Genomic DNA, 8,443 nt, shown 5'->3' on the forward strand with positions numbered 1-8,443 from the left:
TAGTGTCTGCCTTTGGTGGCTGATTATGGGATGGACCCATGGGTGGGGCAGTCAAGCTAAGACAAAATAATAGCTCTTAAAAAACTATGCCTTTATGATTCTCTGAATTTCCTCTGTGTTCATTATGATGTTCTCATTTTCATCTGTAACTCCTTTAATTTGAATAATATCTTCTTTGATTAAATTGAGGAAGGGTTTGTCAAATGGAATTACTTTTTATTTTCTATTTTTTAATCTTTTTTTATAGTCCATTCTTTATTTCCCTCCAGGTCCTCTCAATCACCATCCCTCTTCCCCTACCTCCTCCTTTCTCTTCTTCAAGAGGATGTCACCACCCCACCCCCACTCCCACTCCACTAAACCTCCCCAATCCCTGGGGGGCTTCAAGTCTCTCCATGCTTAGGTCCCTCTTCTCTCACTGAAGCCAAAACAGGCATCTGCTGCTGTATATGTGTTGGAGCCCTCATATCAGCTGATGTATGCTGCATGGTTTAGAAAATTTCTCGCCATGCCAATGAGTTTGAGGCTCTTTCCTACTTTCTCTTTTTTTAGGCTCAGTGTATATAGGTTCATGTTGAGGTCCTTGATCCCCTTAGACTTGAGCTTCGTGCTCAAGTCCAACTGGATCAAACATTCATCTATGACAAAAATTCATCTATTTTCATTTTTCTACATATAAAAATATAGAACACTTCATGAATATCTGTTTTATTCTTGAGCAGTAGCCATGCTTATCTTCTCATTAATGTTCCAATTTTAGTATATGTGCTGCTGAAGCAAGCACTGGAATTACTTCATAATGCATGCATATGCATAATCAAGGAAACAATAAATAATATGAGCAGGTAGCTAATATAATGACAATAACTATGAGTAAAGTATAGGTGATAAGTTTTTGGGAACAAACTTACATAACGAGCTCATACAAGCCAATTTCAGTAGATATCTGAGTATATGAAAGGGACAAAAATATCCTGCATTATTTTCAAAGAACATATTAAGTCTTTCTGACACCCAAATATTGCTGAATATCACCACCCTTTAGCCAAATGTAACTCAAACCATAATTAGATATCAAATCACATTTTTAAGGCATTTGACAGGGTATAACATGTTAGTTGGAGTGCATAATATGGAATTATCCATACTGCTTGTAAAGATTAAATAAATAAATAATATGGAAAAAGTATAAAGGTTTATCAAGAGACAAACCATACAATCCAGCACTCCTACTGCTTCTTGCCATATTCCCAAAGGACTGTGCAACCTACTCCCCAGATACTTTGCTACTATATTCACATTAGCAAGGAATGGGAACAATTTAAATGTTCCTTAGTTGATGAATGGATAATAAAATCATGGGAGACATACACTGTGGACTACTATTCAGAGACGAGGAAAAAATAAAGTTACAAAATGTGCAGGTAAAATGATGGAATTATTAAATATTAAATAGAGACAGCTATATCAGGCTCCTGTGAAGAAACATAGAGTCTGGCTTTGGTATCTGCAGATGAGATGGATAGTGGGGTAGTCTCTGAATGGCCTTTCCTTCTGCCTTTGTTCCACTCTTTTTCCCTGTATTTCCTTTAGACAGGAGAAATTCTGGGTTAAACATTTTGTGATGTGTGGGTGGCTCCATCTTTCAACTGAGGGCCCTGCTTAACCTCTGGATACAGTCTCAAAAGCTTCTATCTCTCCTTTGTTGGGTATTTTAGCTAATGGCATCCCTGTTGGGTTCTGGAAGCCTCTTGATTTCCTGCCATCTAGAATTTTCTGGTTGCTACTCCCCATTCCCCATCCCCCTTTGCTACACACCTCTGTTCAATTTCCTGACCCTTTATACATCTCCCTGTCTCCTCCCACACCTGATCCGCCTCCCTATTCCATCCTTCCTCTACTCTCTTCATCCAAAGTCCATCCTTCCCTCTACATCCTTTGATTATTTTGTTCCCCCCTCTAAGTAGAACTTAAACATCTACACTTTGATCTTCCTTCAGGTTGAGCTTCATATAGTCTGTGAGTTGTATCATGGGTATTCCAAGCTTTATCCCTAATATCCACTTATCAGTGAGTACATACCATGTGTGTTCTTTTGTGACTGTATTACCTCACTCAGGATGATATTTTCTAGTTGCATCAACTTGCCTGCGAATTTCATGAAGTCATTTTTTTTAATAGCTAAGTAGTACTCCATTGTGCAAATGTGTCCTGAGATGCTCTGCCAGAACCTGACAAATACAGATGCAAATGCTTGCAGTCAATCATCAACCATCAGGCTGAGTACTGGAACCCCAATGGAAGAGTTAGAGGAAGGAATGCAGGACTTGAAGGAGTTTGCAACTCCATAGGAAGAACAACAATATCAACTAAGCAGACACCCAGTACTCCCAGGGACTAAACCACCAACAAAAGAGTACACATGGAGGGAATCATGGCTCCCTCTACATATGTAGTGGAGGATGCATTATCTAGCATCAGTGGGAAGGTAGACCCTTAGTCCTGTGAAAGCTTGGTGCCCCAGTATAGGGGAATGCTACAGAAGTGAGTCAGGAGGGGTTGTGTGGGTAGAGGAACACCCTTATAGAAACAGGAGGGAAAGGGATGGAATAGGGATTTTGTGGAGGGGAAACTGGGAAAGAAAATAATTTTGAAATGTAAATAAATAAAATAATCAATAAAAATAAAAAACAATAAAATATTAACTGGAATTAGTTAAGCCATGCTTAGGAATACAGATTTCACATGATCATTTTTATCTGTGGTTTCTAACTCTGAATCTTCATATGTATGTATCCAACCTGAAGTAATCACAGGAATTATAACATAAAAAGGGATTGTGGGATATCACTAGAGAGAGAAAGAGTAGAATATAGGTCTTACAAAGGGAGAAATGAGCCAGGCGTGGTGGGGCACACCTTTAATCCCAGCACTTGTGAGGCAGAGACAGGAGGATTTCTGAGTTTGAGGCCAGCCTAGTCTACAAAGTGAGTTCCAGGACAGCCAGGGCTATACAGAGAAACTCTTCTCAAAAATCAAAACAAAACAACAACAAACTCAACAACAACAAAGGGAGAAATGGGCGAAATTTGTCTCAATTAGATAAGGTTATGAGCTCAATACAGAAGAGAAAAAAAATAACATTGTGAATGTTTATTGCTTTCAGGTGTGCTTTCAAGATGCTAGCGTATGATCCCTCCAGTTATTTTTTGGAGGCACTTGCAGCTATGAGATTTACTATTACCACTGCTTTCATTGCATCAAATAAGTTTTGGTATGATGTGTCTTCATTTTCATTAAATTCTTAAAAGTCTTTCATTTCTTTCTTTATTTCTTCCTTGACCAAGTTATCATTGAGTGGAGTATTGTTCAGCATCCACGTGTATGTGGGTTTTCTAATCTTTATGTAGTTATTGAAGATCACCCTTAGTCCATTGTGATCTGAGAGGATGCATGGGATTATTTCATCTTCATGTGTCTGTTGAGGACTGTTTTGTAACCAATTACATAATCAATTTTGGAGGAGTTACCATGAGGTGCTGAGAAGAAGGTATATTATTTTGTTTTAGGAGGAAAGGGTCTATAAATACCTGTTAGATCCATTTGAGTCATAACTTTTGTTAGTTTCATTTTGTCTCTCTTTAGTTTCTGTTTCCATGATATGTCCATTGATAAGAGTGGGATGTTGAAGTCTACTACTACTATTGTGTGGAGTGCAATGTGTGCTCTGAGCTTTAGTAAAGTTTCTTTTATGAATGTGGGTGCCCTTACATTTGGAGCTTAGATGATCAGAATTGAGAGTTCACCTTTGTAGATTTTTCCTTTGACCAGTGTGAAGTGTCCTTCCTTATTTTTTTGATAACTTTTGGTTGAAATTTGATTTTATTCAATATTAGAATGGACTCTAGCTTTTTGCTAGGGATCATTGCTTGGAAAATTGTTTTCCATCTTTTTACTCTGAGGTAGCATCTGTCTTTGTCACTGAAGTTGAATTTCCTGTATGCAGCAAAATGCTGGGTCCTATTTCCATAGCCAGTCTGTTAGTCTGTCTTTTTATTGGGGAATTAAGTCCATTGATGTTAAAAGATACTAAGGAAAAGTGATTGTTATTTCCTGTTATTTTTGTTGTTAGAGGTGGAATTAAGTTTGTGTGGCTATCTTCTTTTGGGTTTCTTGGAAGAAGATTACCTTCTTGCTTTTTATAGGGTGTAATTTCCCTCCTTGTTTTGGGGTTTTCCATCTATTATCATTTGTAGGGCAGGATTTGTGGAAAGATATTGTGCAAATTTCTTTTTGTCATGGAATAACTTGGTTTTTCAGTCTATGGTAATTAAGAGTTTTTTCTGGGCTGGCATTTGTATTGTTTTAGGGTCTGGATGACATTCCTAGGATATTCGGGCTTTTATATTCTCTGGTGAAAAGTCTGGTGTATTCTGATATGTCTGCATTTATATGGTACTTGACCATTTTCCCTTACTGATTTTAACATTCTTTCTTTGTTTAGTGCATTTTGTGTTTTGATTATTATGTGATGGGAGGGATTTCTTTTCTGGTCAATTCTATTTGTTGTTCTGTAGGTTTGTTGTATGATTATGGACATGTCTTTAGTTTAGGGAAGTTTTCTTCTATAATTTTGTTGAAAATAGTTACTGCCCCCTTTAAGTTGGAAATCTTCACTCTCTTCTATACCTATTATCTTTATGTTTGGTCTTCTCATTGTGTCCTGGATTTCCTGGATGATTTGGGTTAGGAACTTTTTGCTTTTTGCATTTTCTTTGTTGTGTCAATTTTTTTCTGTGGTAGCTTCTGTACCTGAGACTCTCTCTTCTATCTCTTGTATTCAATTGGTGATGCTTGCATCTATGATTCCTGATCTCTTTCCTAGGTTTTGTAACTCAAGAGTTGTCTCACTTTGTGATTTCTTTACTGTTTCTATTTCCATTTTTAGATACTGGATGTTTTTATTTATTTCCTTCACATATTTGGTTGTATTTTCTTATAATTCTTTAAGGGATTTTTGTATTTCCTCTTTAAGTGCTTCTATCTGTTTAACTGTGTTCTGTGGTCTTCTGTATTTCTTTAAGGGAGCTATTTATGTGCTTCTTAAAGTCCTCTATCATCATCATGAAAAAGTGAGATTTGATCAGAATGTTGCTTACCTGGTGTGATGTTATATCCAGGAATTGCTATGGTGGAAGAACTGGGTTCTGATATGCTAAGTAACCTTCATTTCTGTTGTTTATATTCTTATGCATGCCTCTTTCCATCTGGTTATTTCTAGTGCTACCTGCCTTTGCTATATCTTATAGGCACCTGTCCTTTCTTGTGGGGTAATGGGTGTTGGGGAATAAGGGGAGGCAGACACAGAAGGACTACTGTACATTTCCAGGAGGCTCTGGGAGAGTGTCTGGCTGTGTGAAGCCATGTAATCCCAGCTCAGCAGGTGGTGGACAAGGGGCAGTCCTAGGTACCAGGTTCTCACCCTCAGGCATTCCAGACATGTCTGGACACTGAGGAAGAGCTGAGAACAAAATGGGGGCTCTGGGGGCAGCTTGGTCAACCCTGGGGCTGAAGGGAGGAGAAGGCAGGGGAAGAGGGCCCCTGGGTGGTCCTTGGTCTGGTCCGTGGCTGGAGCAAAGGAAGGCCTTCTGGCAGGAGGTTAGATGTAGCTTGTTAGGAGAAAGCCTATCCCATCATTCAAGCACAGAGGGTCTATGGTTTTAGAGCATTATTGATGAAAGACAGGAAGAAAGAGAGAAGGTAGAAACAGGGAGAGCAGCCGGCCATGGCCACCTGGAGAGAGGGGTGAAGGGAGAGAGAGAATGAGGGCTAGAGATGATACTAAGAAAGGTGAGAGCTTAAAGAGAGCAAGGAGGGGCCAAGTAGCTCCCATTCAGTGGGATGGGCTATTAGGTAACTGTGGGGAGGAGTCTACCTGGCTACAGACAGGTAATTGTGGGGGTGGAGACTAGCCAGAATGCCAGAATGTTGGGACATTGTCTGAGTGACATATAGTCACAGAATTATGGAGTTGAGGACTCTGTGGTGTCAGGCACCTGACTCAGGGAACGTGGCTCGGTTTTCTGTTCCTTGTAGAGTTTTCTACTGGGTCACTGGAGCAAGACTTACTCAACCAAAACAGGCTGCCTATCACATCCCAACACTTTCTTTGATACTGGTTGTTTCAGAACTCCTCAGAGTCCAGGTGTCTCTGTGATCCTGTGATTCTGGGATCCTGTGATTCTAGGATCCTGTGATTCTGAGATCCTGGGTATGTCAGAGCTCCTGGGTCATCAAGCTGCCTCTGGGAACCTGAGATATTGGTTTGACCAAGCTCCTGGGATCCTGGAATCATGGATATGTTAGAGTGCATGAGAGGGGAGATTCCTTTGGGTGTTGGACTGACTGCGGAGTTCACACCCAAGTTCTGCTCAGGGCACTGGCCTAGACCAGAAGGAACTTGTTTACTGGTAGATCTGAGTTCCTGATTCCCTGGGTCCTGATGTTCCCAGTTACTCCCAGTGCTGGGACAGATGTGTCCTCCTCTCCTCTGATCCTATGATCCTGGATGTGTTAGAGCTCCTGGGAGTGGAGCTTCCTGTGGGTGTTGTGGGACTGGCTGCCAGTTTGAATGTGTGGTTTTTTTTTCAATTATTTTTATTAGATATTTTCTTTATTTACATTTCAAATGCTATAGTGAAAGTTCCCTATACCTTCCCCCACCCTGCTCCTCTACCTACCCCCTCCAACTTTTTGGCCCTGGCGTTCCCCTGTACTGGGGCATATAAAGTTTGTAAGACCAAGGGACCTCTCTTCCCACTGATGGCTGACTAGGCCATCTTCTGCTACATATGCAGCTAGAAACAGGAGCTCTGGGGATACTGGTTAGTTCATATTGTTTCCCCCCCCCCTATAGGGTTGCAGACCCCTTCAGCCTGTTGGGTACTTTCTCTAGCTCCTATATTGGGGGCCCTGTGTTCTATCCAAAAGATGACTGTGAGCATCCACTTCTGTATTTGCCAGGCACTGGCATAGCCTCACATAAGACAGCTATATCAGGGTCCTTTCAGCAAAATCTTACTGGCATATGCAATAGTATCTGGTTTTGGTGGCTGATTATGGGATGGATTCCCTGGTGGGGTAGTTTCTGGAACAGTTTGAATGTTTTAAAATATTATAAGCAATCATTCTTTTTATACAACTAAAATTGAACTGAATATGTGTGTGTGTGTGTGTGTGTGTGTGTTCAGTTATACTCCTATTGATATACTGTTTAAATTAAGTTATGTTTGGGCTAACAATGTTCACCTTAGAACTGTTTATTATCTCATACATCAACCAATTCTTGTAAATGTCCCTTATTTCCTCAGATGAAGTGATGAGATGAGAGCCTTATTTAAGCTATGTGAATAGAAGGCTTAGACTGAGCCAAGAGCATTTCCTTCTCTGTTCTAACTATCTGTAGGTCTAGGAATGAAAATTTCTAGCCTCTGTAGAATCTGATTCTTCCAAGCAGACTTACTCTTCTGGCTTTTTCTGCTTCTGACTGAGCTGCTCTTCCTGGTCTCATATTAACTTTGGCAATGTGTTCTAATTTTCTGTCACCTCCTCTGCCTCACTTTGTCTTTACCTGTGCCTAGGTTGTTCTCTCTGCATCCTATGTCTGTAAAACTGTCCTAGTAAAAGTGCCATACACATATACATACTCCATCACCAAATATCACACCTCTCTCCTCTCTCTCTCTCTCTCTCTCTCTCTTTCTCCTGTTAACTAGCCTTCATTTCCTTTGATGTGATGTTCTCTTGTGAGTTGTGTGTATCTTATCACTGACTCACTCTGTCAAATTCTCTGATTTGTCACTTTGTCTGCCACTCAATTAGATGTCACTTTCAAACATGGCTGCTTCCTTCTACAAGTTACCCTTGCCTTCATTGTTAGGGATCAAAGGTGTTTACTAAGGGTATATCTTTATTCCAGCCAGATCATACTACAATCCAGAAAATGTTTGCATTGTGGTCAGATAACCTTTAGATATGATCTCTTGCCAGAGTGGACATGGTGCTGGATTAAAGTTTTATTACAATTATTTGTGATGAGAATGTTCCTTTTCAAGTTGCTGATCAAGGAAATCTAAGAGACTCACAAAACTGTATAGGCTATAGTCGTTGACATTAATTAATTCTCAGAGTTTGAAGGTAACTGTAGATACTGTGTACTTTGTACACAGGATCTAAGGAGTCAAACTCTATCAAATCCTTCTCCTTGAGGATAGTTTCTTTTATTTAATTTTTAATATTTTTTATTACATATTTTCCTCAATTACATTTCCAATGCTATCCCAAAAGTCCCCCATAGTGCCCCCCACTTCCCTACCCACCCATTCCCATTCTTTTGGCCCTGGCATTCCCCTATATTGGGGCATATAAAGTTTGCAAGTCCAAT

The 8,443-nt window shown here is 40.0% G+C and overlaps 1 non-coding gene across 1 annotated transcript; it reads right to left on the reverse strand.

Moving 5' to 3' along the window:
• Positions 1 to 677: 677 nt before the first annotated feature.
• On the reverse strand, positions 678 to 784 carry LOC115030123. The gene has a single exon (XR_003835751.1). It is a non-coding gene; the product is annotated as a U6 spliceosomal RNA (small nuclear RNA).
• Positions 785 to 8,443: the final 7,659 nt, after the last annotated feature.

The sequence above is a fragment of the Mus caroli genome, chromosome X, assembly GCF_900094665.2.
Source record: "Mus caroli chromosome X, CAROLI_EIJ_v1.1, whole genome shotgun sequence".
Taxonomy (NCBI): domain Eukaryota; kingdom Metazoa; phylum Chordata; class Mammalia; order Rodentia; family Muridae; genus Mus; species Mus caroli.